Genomic DNA, 19685 nt, shown 5'->3' on the forward strand with positions numbered 1-19685 from the left:
GAGTACCAAATGTAGAAGAAAGAAGGGAACAGAAGCAATATTTGAGTCAATAGTGATGGAGAATTTTCCCAAATTCATGTCAGATACCAAACCACGAATCCGGGAAGCCCAGATAAACACCAAGCAGGATAAATGTCAAAACAAAACAAAACAAAGGAAAACAAACAAAAAACCCCACACCTAGGCATATTATATTCAAAATTCAGAAAATCAATGATGAAAAAAAACTCAAAAATCTCAGAAAAGAAAAATCACCTTACCTAGAAAGAAACAGGTACAATAATTTCATTAGTTTTATCCTCAGAAACCATGCAAGCAAGAGAAGAGTGGAATGAAATTTGTTTCAAATGTTTGGGAAAAAAAAACCCACCAACCTAGAATTTTGTACCTTGTGAAATTGTCTTGCAAAAACTAAAAAGAGGTGGGTGTCTGGGTGGCTCATTTGGTTAAGCATCCGACTTTGGCTCAGGTCATGATCTCATGGTTTGTGAGTTTGAGCCCTGTGATGGGTTCTGTGCTGACAGCTCAGAGCCTGCAGCCTGCTTTGGATTCTGTGTCTCCTCTCTCTGCCCCTCCCCCACTCACACTCAGTCTCTCTCTCTCTCTCTCTCTCTCTCAAAAATAAATAAACATTGGGGCACCTAGGTGGCTCAGTCAGTTGAGCGGCCGACTTCAGCTCAGGTCACGATCTCGTGGTCTGTGAGTTCGAGCCCCGCGTCGGGCTCTGGGCTGATGGCTCAGAGCCTGGAGCCTGTTTCCGATTCTGTGTCTCCCTCTCTCTGACCCTCCCCCGTTCATGCTCTGTCTCTCTGTCTCAAAAAATAAACGTTAAAAAAAAAATTTTTTTTTAAAAAGGAAAAAAATAAATAAACATTAAATTTTTCTTTTTTTAATTAAAAAGAGGGAGGGGCGCCTGGGTGGCTCCGTGGGTTGAGCCTCCGACTTTGGCTCAGGTCATGATCTCATGGTTCGTGAGTTAGGGCCATGCATGGGGCTCTGTGCTGACAGCTTAGAGCCTGGAGCCTGCTTTAGATTCTGTCTCCCTCTCTCTCTGCCCCTCCCCCACATGCACTCTGTCTTTCTCTGCCACTCAAAAATAAAGAAAACTAATAAAAAAAATTTTTTAAATAAAAAAAAAAAAGAGGGATACCTAGGTAGCTTAGTTGGTTAAGCATCCAATTCTTATCTTGGTTCAGGTCATGATCTCAAAGTTCATGAGATTGAGCCCCGCATAGGGCTCCATGCAGAAGGAACAGAGCCTGCTTGGGATTCTCTCTCCCTCTCTTTCTGCCCGTCCCTCACTAGTGCACTCTTCCCCTCCACCAGCATCCCCCTCAAAATAAATAAGTATTTTTAAAAAAATAAAAAGAAATAAGACTTTATCAGACAAACAAATTCAGGAAATTTGTTGCCAGTAGATCTGCCTTACAAAAGATGTTAAAATTCTTCAGAGAGAAGGAAATTGATATAAGCCAGAACCTTGAATCTAAATAAAGAAAAGAAGAGCATTAGAAAATGGGTAAGTGAAGGCAAAATAAAAACTTTTGTTTTTCTTATTCTTAATTGATCTAATAAACAACGGTTGTTCAAAATAATAGCAACAACGTATTAAATTATATACATTTATGTGTGTTATATCTATGTAGATATATATGGTTATGTATAAGTAAAACGAATTACAACAATGATACAAGGGATAGTATGTAGGAATTAGAAATATTTTGTTATTATAAAGTACTTAACCTACCTGAGAAATGGTATATTGTTATTTGAAAGTGGGTTTGGATTAGTTGTATATTGCAAATTCTAGGGAAACCATGAAGAAAAGTTTTTTAAAAGTATAGTTGATATGCTAAGAAAGGAGTAAAAATGGAATCATATAAAATGCTCTATTAAAACTATGAAAGGCAGAAAAGGTGCAGAAGACAAAAATAGCAAAGAACAAAGGCAGCAAATAAAAAGTAATAGCAAATATGCTAGACATTACTCCAACTATGTCAAATCACTTAAAATGTCAATGGTCTAAATATACCAATTAAAAGACACTTCAAAGTGTAACAAAAAATAAGAACCAACTATATATTGTCTACGAGAAACCCAGTTTAAACATAAACACACATGTAGATTAAAAGTAAAGGGATGGAGGTGCCTCTCGGCACCTGGGTGGCTCAGTTGTTTGAGCATCAAAGTCTTGATTTCAGCTCAGGTCAGGATTTCAGGGTCATGGGATCAAGTCCAGCATCAGGCTTTGTGCTGAGCATGGAGCCTGCTTAAGATTCTCTCTCTCTCTCTCTCTCTCTCTCTCTCTCTCTCTCTCTCTCTCTCTTTCTCCCTGTGCCCCTCTCCCCTGATCATGCTCTCTCTCTCTAAAATAAAAAAGTAAAGGGATGTAGAAAAATATACCGTGTTAACACTAATAGAAAAAAAGTGGGAGTAGCTATATTAATTTCAGACACAGCAGTCTTCTGAGTAGTATCCAGAATAAGGAGGGATATTGCATAAAGATAATGGCATTAATTTTCTAAGAAGACACAACAATCCTTTAATGTGCATGCACCTAACAATAGAACATTAAAATATATGATGCAAAAACTGAAAGAACTGCAAGGAGAAATAGATGAATCCACTATTTTAGTTGGAGATGTTAACTCCCTTCTATCAGAAATGGATCTAGCAGCCAGAAAATCAGTAAAGACATAGTTGAACTCAACAGCACCATCAATCAACTGGAAATAATTGACAACTATGGACTACTCCATGCAACAATGGCAAATTACACATTTTCTCAAGTACCCATTGGAACATTCACCAGTGTAGACCATGTTGTGGGCCATAATACACAGCTCAACAAGTTTAAAATAACAGAAATGTGCTTTCAGACCACAATGGAATTAAAGTAGAAATCAATAACAGAAAGATAACTGGAAAATCACAAAATACAGTCCATGGAGATTAATCAAACACACTTCTTTGTGACACATGGGTCAAAGAAGAAATCTCAAGAGAAAATTTTAAATATTTTGAACTAAATTAAAATGAAAACACGACTTATCAAATTTTGTGGGATGCAGTGAAAGCAGTGCCTAGAGGGAAATTTATAGCATTGGATGCATATATTAGAAAGGAAGGGAGCTCTAAAACCAATCATCTAAACTTCCACCATAGGAAACTAGAAGAAGAAAAATTAATTCCAAAGTAATCAGAAGAAAAATAATGAAAATTAGAGCAGGAATCAATGAGGTTGAAAATAGGAAATCAATAGAGAAAGATCAGCAAAACCAAAAGCTGTTTCTTTGAAAAGATCAATAAAACCAATAGGTCTCTAGCTAGGCCAATGAAAAAAAAGAAGAAACACAAATTACTAATACAGAAATGAAAGAAGGGACATCAATACAAATCCTGTGGACATTAAAAGGATAAAGAAATATTATGAGCAACTTTATGCTGACAAATTTAATAACCTGGATAAAACAGACAAATTCTTTACAAGGTACAATCTTCCAAAACTCAGAAAAGATGAAAAAGACAATCTGAATAGCCTCTGTTGATTAAAGAAATTGGATCAGTAGTTAATAATCTTCCAAACAGAAAGCACCAGGCACAGACAGTTGCAATGGTAAATTTTACAAAACATTTAAGGAAGAAATTATGCCAATTTTTTACAATCTCTTCCAGAAAAAAACAGGTGAATACTTTCTAATTCATTCCATTAGGCCAGCATTACCCTAATACCAAAACCAGACAAAGACTTAAAAGAAAAGAAAATGATAGACTAATATCTCTCATGAACATAGATACAAGATCCTCATGAAAATATTAGCGAATCAAATAAACAATGTATAAAAATAATTATATACCATGACCATGTGGGATTTATCCAAGGAGTGCAAGACTGGTTCAACATTCAAAAAATCAATTAATGTCATCTTTCACATCAAGAAACTAAAGAAAAAAAATCACATGATCATTAATTGGTGCAAGAAAGCATTTGACAAGATCTTTTTTTTTTTTAATTTTTTTTTCAACGTTTTTTATTTATTTTTGGGACAGAGAGAGACAGAGCATGAACGGGGGAGGGGCAGAGAGAGAGGGAGACATAGAATCGGAAACAGGCTCCAGGCTCCGAGCCATCAGCCCAGAGCCATCCGCCCAGAGCCATCCGCCCAGAGCCATCCGCCCAGAGCCATCCGCCCAGAGCCTGACGCGGGGCTCGAACTCACGGACCGCGAGATCGTGACCTGGCTGAGGTCGGACGCTTAACCGACTGCACCACCCAGGCGCCCCAGCATTTGACAAGATCTTACACCAATTCATGATTTAAAAAATTCTCAGCAAGCTAGGAATAGAGGCACTTCTTCAACTCTATTTTAAAAATCTACGAAGAACTATAGAAAATGTCATACTTTGTTGAGAACAACTTGAAGCTTTCATGCTAATATCAGAAACACAGCAAGGATTGGGGCGCCTGGGTGGCTCAGTTGGTTAAGTGACCGATTTTGGCTCAGGTCATGATCTCACACTCCATGAGTTTGAGCCCCGCGTCAGGCTCTGTGACAGCTCAGAGCCTGGAGCCTGCTTCGGATTCTGTGGCTCCCTCTCTCTCTGCCCCTCTCCTGCTCATGCTCTGTCTTTCTCTGTCTCAAAAATAAATAAAAAACATTAAAAAAATTAAAAAAAAAGAAACACAGCAAGGATATATCTACTTACCACTCTTTTCAACATTGTATTATAAGTTCTAAATAATGTAATAAGAAAAGGAAATAAAAGTATACATAGTGGGAAAGAAGAAATAAAGCTGTCTTTGTTTGCATATAACATGATTATCAGTATAGAAAACCCAAAAGAATTGATGAAATAACTTCTAGAGCTAATAAGCAATTAGAGCAAGGTTGAAGATGTAAGGTTAATATGCAAAAGTCAATTGCTTTCCTGTATACCAGCAATGAATAAGTGGAATTTGAAAGTAAAAACACATTGCCATTTATATTAGCACCCTCCAAATGTAATATTTAGATACAAACCAACAAAAGATGGAAAATATCTGTGTGAGGAAAATTACAAAGCTCTTATAAAAGATTTCAGAAAAGAACTAAATAAATGGTGATATATTCCATGGTAATGGATAGACTCAATATTGTCAAGATGTTTGTTCTTCTCAACTTGCTCTATAGAGAAAACCCAATCCCAATTAAAATCCCAACAAGCTATTTTGTGGATATCAACAGATTCTAAAGTTCATATGGAGAGGCAAAAGACCCAGAATAGCCAAGTCAATATTGAAGGAGAAGAACAAAGTGAGAGGACTGACACTACCCAACTTAAAAGACTTACTGTACAGCTACAGTAATCAAAACAGTGTGGTATTGGTGAAAGACTAGATACATAGAAAAATGAAAGAGAATAGAGTCCAGGGACACCTGAGTGGCATAGTCGGTTAACTATCCAACTCTGGATTTCAGCTCAGGTCATGATCTCACAGTTCATGAGATCAAGCCCCACATGGTGCTCTGCACTGGGAGCACAGAGCCTGCTTGGGATTCTCTCTCTCCCTCTCTCTCTCTGCCCCTCCCCCACTCTCTCTCTCAAAATATAATAAACATTTAAAAAAAATAGAGAGTCCAGAAGTACACCCACATAAATACAGTCAACTGATGTTTGACAAAGAAGCAAAGGCAATACAGTTGAGCAATAGAGCAAAGACAGTCTTTTCCAATAATGGTACTAGAACAACCAGATATCCACAATCAAAAAAAAGAGAGAGAGACAGACAGACAGACCTTACACCCTTCACAAAAATTAACTCAACATGGATCACACACCTAATGTAAAATGCAAAACTATGAAAGTTCTAGAAGGTAACACAGGAGAAAACCTAAATGACCTTGGGTATGGCAATGACTTTTGAGGATACAACAGCAAAGGCACAATCCATGAAAGAAATAATTGATAAGTTGGGCTTTATTAAAATTAAGAATTTATGTTCTGCAAAAGATAATGTCAAGAGAATGGGCAGACATGCCACAGACTGGGAGAAAATAGTTGCAAAAGACCCATCTGATAAAGGACCAATATACAAAATATGCAAGGAATTCTTAAAACTCAACAGTAAGAAAACAACTAAAAAATGGGTAAAAGACCTAAACAGACACTTCACCAAAAATGATATACAGATGGCAAATAAACATATGAAAAGATGTTTAACATCATATGTCATGAGGGAATTACAAATTAAAAGAATAATGAGAGACTTCTACACACCTATTAGAAGGGCCAGGATCCAAGGCATTGACAACCCTAAATGCTGACAAAGATGCATAGCATCAGGAACTCTCATTCATTGCTGGTAGGAATGCAAAATGGAACATCCACTTTGAAAGACAGTTTGGCAGTTTCTTGGAAAACATAATATACTGCTACCATATAATCCAGCAATCATGCCCCTTAGTATTTACCAAAACAAATAGAAAACTTCTGTTCACATAGAATCCTGCACAGGGATGTTTATTGCAACTTTATTCATAATTACAAAAACTGAAGCAACCACAAAGTCCTTCAGTAGGTGAATGAATAAATAAACTGTGGTACATCCAAACAGTAGGATATTATTCAGTGACAAGAAGCAATAAGGTATCAAGCCATGAAAAGACATAGAGAAAAAGACATGGAGGAAATGCATATTACTAAATGAAAGAAGCAAATATGAAAAGGCTACATACTGTATGATTTAACCCTCTGACCTGGAAAAAACAATACTATGGAGACAGTAAAAAGATGAGGGGTTGGAGGAAGAGATGGATGAATAGGCAGAGCACAGAGAATTTTTAAGGCACTGTAACTATTTTGGATGATGCTACAATGCTGGATACATGTCATCATATCTTTGTTAAAACCCATACAACACTAAGAATGACCCTAATTTAAACTATGTATTTTGAATGATAATGATATGTCAATGCAGTTTCACTGATTGCAATGAATGTATCACTATGGTGCATGAAGTCCATAGTAGGGAAGGTGTGTAAGAATAGGGAGCATATGGGAGCTCTCTGTACTTTTCACTCATTTTTCTACATGAAAGTTCTCCAAAAAATAAAATTCTTTTTTTTAAATAGAGACTTCTCAAATTCACATCTGGGAAGTTCAGATTCAGGAGGTATTGGTTGGGACATAGAAATCTGTCTATTCCATAAGTTCCAACATGATTCTGATATGCCGTCAAGGTTGAGAACTACCGGGCAGATCTTGGCCTCCTGATCTTTCAAAATGTAACCATATTGTTTGATTTTTTTTTCAGACTTTTAATCTCTGGTAGGTGTGATATTCTAAATTCATCTGTAATATCTTACTGTCAGATAATGCTTATCTATCAAATATTTGCATTTACAAAGGAGTTTTCCTCTGTGGAAGTGTTTAACAGGAGTGCTGTATTATAGGCTGGCTATATCTTAAGAGCCTAGTTATGGGGTTAAAATGATGATGCTCTTCCAAAGGTCTGTTATCACAGAGCAAAGAAACAAACAAGATATCAACAATCAGGGACATGGCAACTATGATTCCATCATTCACAGCTTCAATTTTCCTTCAAAAGAACAAGTGATACTGTTAACCAGTCCCTGCAAATACATATAAAACAAAAAGCAGGACTAGAAAAGAAAAAAATGAAAAATGGCATAAGAAGCCTTATCCTCCTTCCATGATCAAGTATACTAGTCCCACCCTTTGGAGCTTAGATGAACAGAATGAGGATCATGGAGTTCCTAATACTAGCCCTTTCTTTCTACATAACCCAGAATGATGTAGCTCTCTAAAAAGCAGTAAAATGGATGGAAATGTTCTCCTTTGAAACCAGATGTTTTTTATCTTTCTAAACTCCAATTACTTCAACACATTATTTAGCTGCACTCACATCAGATCAGAGCCACCTGTTGTATCCTCTGCGCACTTATGAGAGATTTTAGGTTAAGTTTGTATTTATGGTTTATCTAGAAAAGTCAGAATGCAATTGATAGGATGCTTTTAAAGTCATCTTGAGGTCAAAGGATGTGTATATTGCAGATTAACAGATAATCGAGACACTGTGCTGTGTAGTATAAACAAAATCAAACCTAATTTCGTGATTCGTTACATAAATTTGGATATAATCCAGGACTAAAAACTAATCATCTGAAATAAAACTACATGCCAGGAGAACATAATATAACATTGTTAGACTATCAGGGAAAATTTTTAAGTTCCATTAGACTATCAGGAAAACTTTTTAAGAGAGAGCACGAGTAAGCAGGGGAGGAGCAGAGAAAGGGAGAGTCAGAATCCCAAGCAGGCTCCACACTTCCAGTGCAGAGCCTCACACAGGGCTCAAACTCCAGAATTGTGACATCACGGCCTGAGCCAAGATCAAGAGTCAGACGTTCAATCAACTGAGCCACTCAGGCGCCCCAGGAATATTCTTTATTACCAAGATAGATTTTTGATATTTAAATGTTTTGGTTTTGTCTGGTTTGAAGTTAGATATGTTCACTCTGATATTAATAAAATGTGACTTGATGTATATTTTTATTGCCTTTCTAATGGTAAATAAGCATTTGAAAAAAAAAGTAAATTGATGTCCATTCATTAAATAAATGTTTATTGAGTACCTGTTATGTGCCAGGATACAGAAGGGAACAAAAATATACAAAGTCCCTGTTGTAGTCAAATGGTGAAATAAATTTACATCTAACATTGATCAAAAAGTATGTTCTGACAAATGAACAACATCAAAAAATCCCAACAATGTAAATAAACTTTATGATATCATGATATTCACATATTATTGAGCCTCTGAAGTAAACATTGCTTATTACACTTTATTCCACCATTTTAAAAATTAGCAGCAGGTAATGTTACTTATTAAAACAGCTATTCTAAGTAGAAGAGAGATGGGGAAAATAATTGAGAAGCACACCCCCTCTTTCCACTTATCTCTCATGTGATTAGCTAGGCATGTGTGCAAATTAAGAAAGACTGAGAAACCCAATTGCACAGTCTAACCATTAGATAAAATTGCTTGAAGTTCAAGGATATTCACTTGGATTGACCATAAAGATTTCAGTGTGGCTAAAACACTGTTACAAATGAGATTGGTTGTGGTTTGGGAAGGTTCACTTTTCCATTTTCCTTCATTCTCCATGGAGATGTGTGCCAGAATCAGAGAGTATCTATTCTCACTTACTCCTATCTGAACCCCAACCATAACTCTGTTTTCCCATTCAGTTTTAATCTTGGGCAAATTAGTTTTAAAATCTAGCCTTCCTGGAAAGATCACTGTAGAAAGAAGACAACTTTTTTCCATCTTAAATACAACTTCAAAAGTGACAGACTGGAAAATCTCTGCAGGCAAATGTGATGTCACTAAAGAAATCACACACTTACCCGTAGAGATTCTACAGTCTGACATCTTCAAGCATCGAACTGTTCATCAGCTATGCTTTTCTGTATGCAGTCCTTTGACTTGAAATAAATCTGGAGTGGCCAAATAACCAAACTATAGATAACTTACTGAACTTCGGCTTCTTCCAAACTAAGGGGACATACATGCTTCAGGATGACTGAATCCCATCAAATTAAGTTGTAAGATAAGAAGGTTAAATGGTATAAAGCTGCTAATAGCAAAGTGTGATCCCCAGACTAGCAGTATCAGTGCCACCTGGGAACTTACTAGAAATATACATTCTTGTGCCCAGCCCAGGCCTCCTGAATCAGAAACTTTGAGAATGAGCACTTGTCATTTATGCTTTAACAGGTCTTCCAGGTGATTCTGATTCACACTCAAGTTTGAGAACCACAGGCTTAAAGAGAAAACAAAGGATTATTGCTGAAACACTGAACTCAGAAATCGTCTGATGTTATGTAATATATAAAAAAAAGATAAAAGAATATGTATTCACAAAAATAGTATTGTCTAGGATACATTTCTTTTCTAAAGTGATTATCTTAATAACAAGCTTAAGTATTAACAATGGAACAAAACACCTTCCTTTAACTCTTACTTTGCCAGTAGAATTGCAGAGCTCTGCAATTTTCCTTAGAAATAAAGAGTTAAGAAATCTTATTTAGGAGGAGAAAACGTTTTCATGTTTGGGAGGATTAAAAGGGTACTGACATCATTCAAGTCATGAGCCATAATTCTTATTAGATTTTATTGCTACATTCTTTACACAGCTTTGGAAAGTTATTCCTAAGAGCACAAAATATGCACTTAGACTGCACACAGAGAAGGAAAATGCTCTCACAATGAAATTATTTTAGCCTGACCCAATAATATCTTGAAAGACTCAAGACTTATTCTCTGTGTAACATATCTTTTCAAAATAAGAGATGAGTTTATGTGAAATTTGTATTTTTCAGTACCTTTGATCATTTCCCATCTTAACAGTTAAATTCCTCTATAAAAGATCTAATTTCTGTATACTAAAAAAATGATTTTTCTCTCCTCTCTGATATAAGAATCACATGGCAAAAGGGTAAAGAAAAAAATACAAATTAAAAATTATAATTGAACTTGGCCTTTAATGACAATGAATGAAATACACAAATTAGTTCTTGTATAGCAGAATGGAGTATCTGAAGTGTCAGTATGCCTGTTAATCAGTAACTTCTGGTAGCGTGTTAAAAATTCATCTTCAGTTTCATTCATAATGAATTCATTTTTATTATTTCTGGACCACACCAATTTCCCATGATGTGATGGAAAAAATTGTAACATTCAAAAACTGAATTAGATCACACACAAAACGACAACTTACTCAGATTATAATAATAAGATTTGGCTTATTCATTGACAAGTGAGAGCCCAGCTATGTCCAGAATCTGCAAAGACAGTGCTGGAGAACAGCAAGATGTTTCAGAGACTTCAAACACCCTGAAAGAAGTACATTTACTTAGATGAGGATGAAAAGGCTCTCTAAATACCAGGTTTCTTTGCTTTTATTAGAATTAAATCAATTCAGCATTGATGGAATTGCAGATCAGGGAATCCCAACTGGCAATCTTAAATGCCTTTGATAGTAAAAAAATTATTAACCATTATAAGCAATTTGATACGCAAAATCTTTCAAAACATGGGCTCATTGGAGGAAACAGTAAGAAGTGACGCTAGGAATTTAGCATCTTCCTTGGCGGTAGGAGAGCTAGAACTCTCTGATAGCAACAACTAATAGCTATTCCTACATGAAACACTCTATACATATTGTCTAATTTAGTCCTCGCACAAACCTGATGAGGGAGGTATTATTAACCATCTCATTTTGTGAGCAAAGAAACTAAAGTTCAGAAAAACATAAATGGAAAGAAAAGAAATACCTGAACCTGCATGACTGTACATCTGAGACAAAAGAGTATGGAGAATGAACAGGGAACTACAGGTCAGGAAACTGGATTTGGAATATTTGACTCCCTTATTTATGCCTCTCTGGGTCTAAATTTCCTCATCGTTAAAACAAACTGAGTATCCACTTTTCCTGTTTACTGCCCACGGCTTGGAAAACACTTGCCAATGATAAAGAACTGAAAAATGTAGGACATTGTTATTATGCTTGGGGTGAACTGGCAAGCTTTGGGGATGGCCTGGTCTCTTGCTATTTCCCCCACCATAAACTACATCCTTAGCTGTGAAAACTCCAAGAGAAAGGATGCTGCTGTAAATACTAATTTGCCCCTATCATTAGCCCCTCCCAAAACTCTGGCCTTCTGTCTTTGATCATTCTCCCTCCCAGGCCCAGCCATGTTCCTTGTCCCACTCTGGTGATCCCAAGGCCACACATGTTTAAAGCAAGCAAACAGCCTCTCTTGAAGGGCTGTGCCAGGCAAGTTCACATGGTCTTTCCTTCCTTTTAAATTAATTAATCAATTAATTTATTTATTAACATTTATTTTTGAGAGAGAGAGGCAGACCACGAGTGGGGCAGGGGCAGAGAGAGAGGGAGACAAAGAATCCAAAGCTGGCTCCAGGCCCCGAGCTGTCAGCACAGAGCCCAGTGCTGGGCTGGAACCTGTAGACTGTGAGATCATGACATGAGCCCATGTCGGACACTTAACTGACTAAGCCACCCAGGCATCCCATAGGCTTTCCTTCTTTTGACAAGGGAGCAGATTTCCTCCTTTTTGCTTTCAAGGGATGTCAGGATTTTCAATAAATGTATAACTGAAAAACACCAGTGCCTAAAAGCCCATGCAGAAGTAGAGCTTGGCTGCAACATGGTACAACGTACCCCCCCTCAGGAACCGGTAATTGCTAACAGATCCAATCCTGACAGACACTTTACAAGCTCTATCATAGACTCTTAATATTTTAGATCTGGAATGGAAAATAGCGACCACTTATTCCAATTCTATTATTTATTGAGCACTGATTGCATGCTGGGCCTTTCACATGCACTGTCCCATTTAATCTAACAATCTTGTATTATTAATGGTACCATTTTGCAGATGAGAAACTGAAGCTCTTAGAGGTTTAATAAGGGCCTTGAACTGGATCTGTTCGGCTCCAAAGCCCATCATTTTAACCACCCAATTTTAAGGCCCAGAGGCGTTCAGTGGCCCCAGGTCACACAACTGGTTAGTGGTAAGCCTGAAACTAGACTTCAGTTTTCTTTGTACCATATGACACTTGTTACTACTTGAACCATCTATATTCCTAGAAAAGTGTCAAACTATTCAGTTTCTCATACAAACCCAATGGCTGACTCGAAATCAAAGCTGCTAAGTTATAATTCACCACTAGAGTGGGCATCAAGAAAGAAAGTTTCATATGAATTCTGCATCTATTTATACTTTAACCCCAGTGGGTAAGTTGTAAAAGCATGCCTTTATATTCCTGAGGACATGACAAACCATCAAATTCACACATCATTATGAAACAGATGCTTTTCCTAATTTCTGTTGCTAACCTAACAGGCATGGCAAAACTAATCATTAATAAAGATGGTCCCTAACTTACAATGGTTCAACTTAACTATCTCCCAACCTTAGGTGGGGTGTAAAAGTGATACACATTCAGTAAAAAACATACTTTGCATTTTGAATTTTGAGGTTTTCTCAGGTTAAGGACACATGGTACGATACCCTCCCATGATGGTAGGCAGTAGCATACGATAAATGAGGATAAACAACCTAAATACTTACAACCATTATGTACCCATTCAACCATTCTATTTCTCACTTCAGTACAGTATCTAATAAATTATAAGATATGTTCAACACTTCATTATAAATAGGCCTTGTGTTAGAGGACTGTGCCCAATTATAGAGCTAAATTTAAGTGTTCTGAGCACATTTAAAGTAGGCTAGGCTGAGCTACGATTTTCTGTAGGTTCTATGCATTAAGTGCCTTTTTGACTTATAGCAGTTTCAACAGACAGTGAGTTTATTGGGATATAACCCCATCATAAGTCAAGAAAGATCTATCTGTAGCACAGCAGGGATCATGTTGGGGTTTTGTAAGACCAGGCTTGAATTTGCACTCATAAACAGGTAAATGTTACCAATTCATTACTCATCTTCCAATTTCCATGTCACTTGTTAACTCTGTCTTCTGTAAAATTTCACCTGAAGGACCCATTAAGGATATTACAATATGTAAAAAATAGATAACCTTTCCATTTGACAAATGGCTTTTAATTTTCTTAGTGGTCACCCACAGCAGTGGCTGCTGTGGATAACTTCCTTCATCTCACAAATGACTACCTACCAAAATTAAAGTAGCACGTAATGAAATCTGATCTAATAAAAAGTGTGGTTAATTGCTATGCCAAATTATAACATTAATTACTTGATGCAAATAAAAGTACAAATATTTCCTGAGTGGCTTTAGTTCAGCTTTTGTTTTTCCCTCCCATACTTGTTGCTCACCACCTTGCTTCTCATTTTCTTTCCTTCCTTCTATCTTCCCCCTCATCTCTGCAAAACTCAGAGCTGTGTTTGGTTGTGGGAAAGGGGGAAGGTGAAGGGCAAAATAATTTCAATGGGGTTAAAACATATCACCAGTAATTCATAGATTATTCTTTCTCCTAAGGCTTCAACCAGGAGCTTCAGAAGAACTAAAAGTCATATTTCTTTGCCCAGTTATTGGTTTAAGGAAACCAGGGATCACCATGTATTTTACGAAAAAGGTAACTTACCACCATTATCGTTATTGATAAATATTTGTTGAGCATACCATGTGCTTGCAACAGTACCAAATGCTGTATTTTTTGAAGGCTTCAGGCAAGGAAGACAGGCTATTCCTTTTTCTAGTGGGGACTCCCCTCTGAAACTTAATTTTCAGTGCCCCAATGGTTTGAGAGGGTGCATAGAATTATCCCTTATTTAAAGATATAATTATACTTCATTTAGATTTTATTATCTCACTTTTATGGAATTGTATGGATTTTAAGTGTTTTGCCCAACTTGTTTTTAGAACAAGCTCTCTTTTCTCACTTTATATACAAAACATCCTAACTGGCTGCATTTGACTTTGAATATCTATGTTAGAAAGACACAGACTCATTTGAGAAACTAAGCATGTGAAAACTAGGAGTAGTAAATATTTATGAATATGGTAATGTTCTCTTTCTTGACCTGGGTGGTGGTTACATGGGTGTGTCCACTTGGTGATAATTCATCAAGCTGTACACTCATGATTTGCACATTTTTCTATAAGTGTGTTTACCTCAATAAAATAACTTAGACATACATATTTATGAAGAGTCCTGACATCCCCTCCCCAAACACATGCAAGCCCACAATCAGAAGAACTGATTTCACAGGAGAGTATGTATTTTTCCCTTTCCTGGAGTCCTCATTTCTTGCCCCAGGGACTTTAACTCTTCAACTTCAATCCAAGAGATTGTTTGTAGGGCCTCCCTCTCATCAGATGTTCTCCCTTTACACTTTTTTTTTTCTTTTTCTCAAGGAATTTCTTCTGTTGACTGGGCCTCTGTCTTCTCTAATAGGTCCCTATAATTTCTGTGTTCTTCCTTTTTTGCTCACAGTATGTTATCCGGCTGCCCTTGCCAATGCCCACAAAGCTTCAGTTGTCCTTTCCCAGGTGCTGGCTGGGTGGCTTTCTCAGGCTTGTCTTCAAGATGAACTCATGGGATTAAAAATTACTGTGCCTCCTACTTTCTTTCTCTCTTTTTCTCACTATACCTCTGGAACTTGTATTTCCAGCAGATTGAATCCCATGTTTCTTTGCAACGCCATTGAAAAGTACTACTATTGGACATTCTCCCATTTTCAATTGCTTCTTTTTTTTTAATGTTCATTTATTTATTTTTGACAGAGAGAATGAGACTGAGTGGGGGAGAGGCAAAGAGAGAGAGGGAGAGAGAGAATTCCAGGCTCAGCATGGAGCCTGATGTGGGACTTGATCCCACGAACTGTGAGATCATGACCTGAGCCAAAATCAAGGGTCAGATGCTCAACCAACTGAGCCACCCAGCCACCCTTACCTCCCTGATAGGATTCTGTCAAAATCAAATGAAATAATCTACATAAAATACTTAGTATACATACTAAGTAAAATACTCAGACATATGGTAATCACTCATTAAATAGCAGCTTTTGTTATTGTTAGTAATAGTATGATTAGCTAAGGATGTTTTTTGTTTGTTATAACATAGGGTCAACTCAAATTCTTAACCTGTGAAAATTGTAATGCCGAGGGAAAAATAAAATAGCAGCTACCATTTATTACATGTTCTGTATCAGGCATTGTTAGGCACTTTACACAAATAGTCTTATTGAAGCCTCTAATAACAGTATGAAATAGATTTGGGGATCCCATTTTAAAATGAGAAAACTGAGTTTTGTAGGGGTTACACCATTTTTCCGGGTCACTTCCAATTAAACTGAACATGGAGATGTGTTTCTTCTGAAAAAACCACCTTCTTGCAGGATGTGCATCCTGCCAGATTGTGGCATGACACTCGGCCCCTCAATAAGAAGCCATTGGGTTCCAACTACAGAAGAAATCTCAAACCTGACCGTTGCCTCTAAGGAGCAGACAATAGGTAAGTCAACCTTGTCCCAACTTTGTCCAGAGTTTCATCTTTGAGACCTAATGATTTGCAGGCTTCAAGGACCTAATTATCTTCTACTCTTTTGTGTTTGTTGCCTTTAGCATCTCCTCCATCATCCCAAATGAAGAATCATCTTGGAAAATTGTGACAAATTTATAGACTAAAGTTTCTTCTCCATTGTAAGAATCTTGAGAGGTCTGGAATTCTAGACCCTGTCTCCTAAAAATTTCCAGGATAAACTTCCCTCCTTCTTTTACTATAGGTGCACTCTACAAAAGAAGGTAGGTTTGAAATGATTCAGACACTAAGACTACAACCCCACTGAGTCATGATCAATGCCTCATGTCTTTGGTCTCCAGAAAGAGGACCTTCAAAATATTCTTTCTTTTTTAAGAAATGGAAGGTGGCATACACCAAGTCTTAAGAGTTACACCCAATTATACACAGGCAATCCTTAGTGAATATTCTAATAGCAACTAGTTTATTTATTTCTCTCCAATTACTCATGTCAATATCATTATCCAACTTGCTAATGGCTTTCCTTGAAGAGGTTATTTATTCATCTGCTTTGCTTCAGTTATGAAAGATGCACTGTGTCCCTTGAACTAGGGCTGGCTTCTTTTTAAGACTTTCTAGAAGCTTAAACTAGAAGAGTATGAAAAAGCCCTTTTTTATGAGAACCATTCTTTATATCAATTACACTTTTGCTCTGTCATTAATTGTGACTACCTATTTAAGAATGTCTCCACCATTCAGAATGTGGAAAACATGCCAATGGGAAGCTCAGCTCAATGGCAGTTCTGGCTTTGGCTTTGGGCTGGACACCCACTTATGCACAGTATGACTCAGACTCCCTTCTCGTAACGCCTTATCTCTAGACACCATTCTCCATGAATCCTTTTCTCTATTCGTAATCACTTCTAATCCTCATGCTCCTCTGTCTGACCTTCTCTTCCCACAAAAATCCAGAAAGTATGCACTTAATAAACAAACAAATCCATTGACAAAGATAGATGTATTCAGGGCAGCTTTACCAAAATTCAGCTTCAAACTGGTATTTAGCAAAATTCCAGCCAAAATGCTCATTTGTAACTCCAGCCAACTATTTTATTGAAACCAATTCAAAGCCAAACATTTTTTGAATGCCTACAAAGCTACAAAAATAATAAATAATGTTTGGCTATCTTTCAGGCCTTGGGGGATTCAGAGTCCCGATCCCAAAAAGAACAAGAAGGCAAGGTAAAAAGGAAGCAGACATGAAAAAGATTATTGCCTGGAGAGCGACTCCCACCCAGAAATCACAGAGAGGAAGTTTGTTTGAAGAAACTTGAAGTGGTCCCCACATCTGCTAGGAAATTGGGATATAGAACAGAGCCCTGTTGAAGGGGTTCTTATAAGTCCTCTCACCCATCAGCACCTTTTCAGTTGGTTTTCATAGACTTTTCTGCCTTTGTTTTGAGTTAATTTCCAAAAGAGGGATTGCAAAAGACACTCAAATGTAACAAAATTAGTACCGCTCCAGCACCAGTGTGAATCTGAGTACCCAAAGACCTGAGCTGTTTCAGAATTCTGACCTGAAGGCTAAGGGAGAACTAGATTTCTAAGCAGCATGTCTCAAATGACAGAACACTTGTATCCATAAAGAAGAGAAAACAATTATAAAATGGCTTATGTCAACTCTGGATACCATTGGTTCAGAGAAACCATAAGCAGCATGCAAACTCAGAAGCCCCTCAGTGTAAAAATAGATACACCTCTTGGCCAACACCCTAGAGCACCCTGGTACATCATTAATAAGTCAGTAACTTAAGCAAGGCACAGAAGCAGATTTTAAAAACTTCTGGGAAGGGGGCGCCTGGGTGGTGCAGTCGGTTAAGCGTCCGACTTCAGCCAGGTCACGATCTCACGGTCCATGAGTTCGAGCCCCGCGTCAGGCTCTGGGCTGATGGCTCGGAGCCTGGAGCCTGTTTCTGATTCTGTGTCTCCCTCTCTCTCTGCCCCTCCCCCGTTCATGCTCTGTCTCTCTCTGTCCCAAAAATAAATTAAAAACGTTGAAAAAAAAAAAATAAAAACTTCTGGGAAGGAGGCGTCTGGGTGGCTCAGCCAGTTGAGGGTCCGACTTCGGCTCAGGTCATGATCTTGCAGTTCATGAGTTCAACCCCCATGTCAGGCTCACTGCTATCAGTCTGTCAGCGCAAAGCCTGCTTCAGATCCTCTGTCCCCCTCTCTCTGCCCCTCCCTCACTTGCACTCTCCCAAAAAATAAATAAATATTTTTTTAAAAAGAAAAGAAAAACTTCTAGGAAGGAAGATAATAACGTAAGCATAAATATAAGAGTGGAATTTGGGCACCTCTTCTAAAATCTAGAGGTTGGAAAGAAAAAAAAAGTAATTGAGTTAACCAAAGGACATCATGGTAAAATTAAAATAAAACCAGAATTTATTGAGTAACTATGTATCAGATTTTGTATCAGGTAGACATTTCCACAATATTATCTCAGTTAGTTGTTAATAATGTCAGCCACAAGTATTAACAATGCACAAACTGAATCTCCAAGAAACAAAATGATTCAACTTAAAGCACCACGCTGGTAAGTGTAGTACCAGGAATCACACCCTGCTCTACCTCACTCCAAAGCTCATGTGCTTCCCAACCCCTTATGCCATCTTCCACAGTCAATTGCAGGAGGGTTAATCCTTCTGAGTTTTCAGAAGTTATCTAAATAATTCTGACTCTGAGTAAATAACATGATCTTAAGAGAAATATTGAAATTGCAACTGTCTAAACAGATCCAATGACCTAACAGAAACTTCTGTTACATCCAAATACAAAGCTATAGAGAGTAAGATCTAAGAGTTTACAGAATTAAGATCACAAATGCATACATTGCAATGCCCCCAAAGATGCCTGTAGGAATACTTTACTATGGATTTAGAGTCTCCCTTCCTTTGTTAATATCCCTAAAATCCTTGAACAGGATGTATGGTTTTAGAAATAGCTTACTTCTTGATACTTTGCTACTATTTTTTTAGTTTATCTGGCCTATGGACTAACCAGCCACATTAGCATAGCTTTGTTACCAAAACTTCTTTGTATCATTGCCCTCCTTTTCCCTTTTAAATGCCCATCACAACAACCCAGTAAGGTGGACAAGGCAGCAAAGTATGTGTCTATACTTTCCCCCTAGTGCCTTCCCCACTGCAGTTGTGGGCATGATATTCCCTATGTCTTGGGTTCACCTGCAGCTCTTTATTTTCCTCATCAATGTACAGTACTTCCAGTTATGACCTTTTTCTAATGTTTTCCAGTAGAGGGAAGAAGAACTACATCTTTATTCTTGCTATCTCTTAACAGTCACTTTCAGTGTTAAACCTTCTAGGAAGAAAGGGAAATCAAATCTAAGGTTAAGAGAAAAGAAAAAAAGAACAAGCCTGCATGTTGCTTTGGAGTTGGATCTGATTTATCCTAACCCCTTGAGAAGAAAGACATGAGAAATGATAGGCCCTTGTTTTTTGCTTAGGATAAAATCCTCTATTTCTTTTTGATCCTGAGCAATTTGACTCCAGAAAATAGACATAGACTATAGTTTAAATGCTAAAGTTCAGTGAGAAGACATTTTTATTTCTCAACAAGTAGCCTTCTACTTAG

At 37.4% G+C, this 19685-nt stretch overlaps 1 long non-coding RNA gene across 1 annotated transcript in view; it reads left to right on the forward strand.

Annotated features, from left to right (window-relative positions):
- The window catches only part of LOC131485071 (uncharacterized), a 99412-nt gene that overhangs the window by 56574 nt on the left and 23153 nt on the right, over nt 1–19685 (forward strand). The window contains exons 2-4 of the long non-coding RNA XR_009248621.1: nt 14051–14147; nt 15913–16028; nt 16139–16318. This is a non-coding gene — a long non-coding RNA (uncharacterized LOC131485071). The remainder of the gene's footprint in view (nt 1–14050; nt 14148–15912; nt 16029–16138; nt 16319–19685) is intronic.

This window comes from Neofelis nebulosa, chromosome 9, assembly GCF_028018385.1.
Source record: "Neofelis nebulosa isolate mNeoNeb1 chromosome 9, mNeoNeb1.pri, whole genome shotgun sequence".
Taxonomy (NCBI): Eukaryota; Metazoa; Chordata; class Mammalia; order Carnivora; family Felidae; genus Neofelis; species Neofelis nebulosa.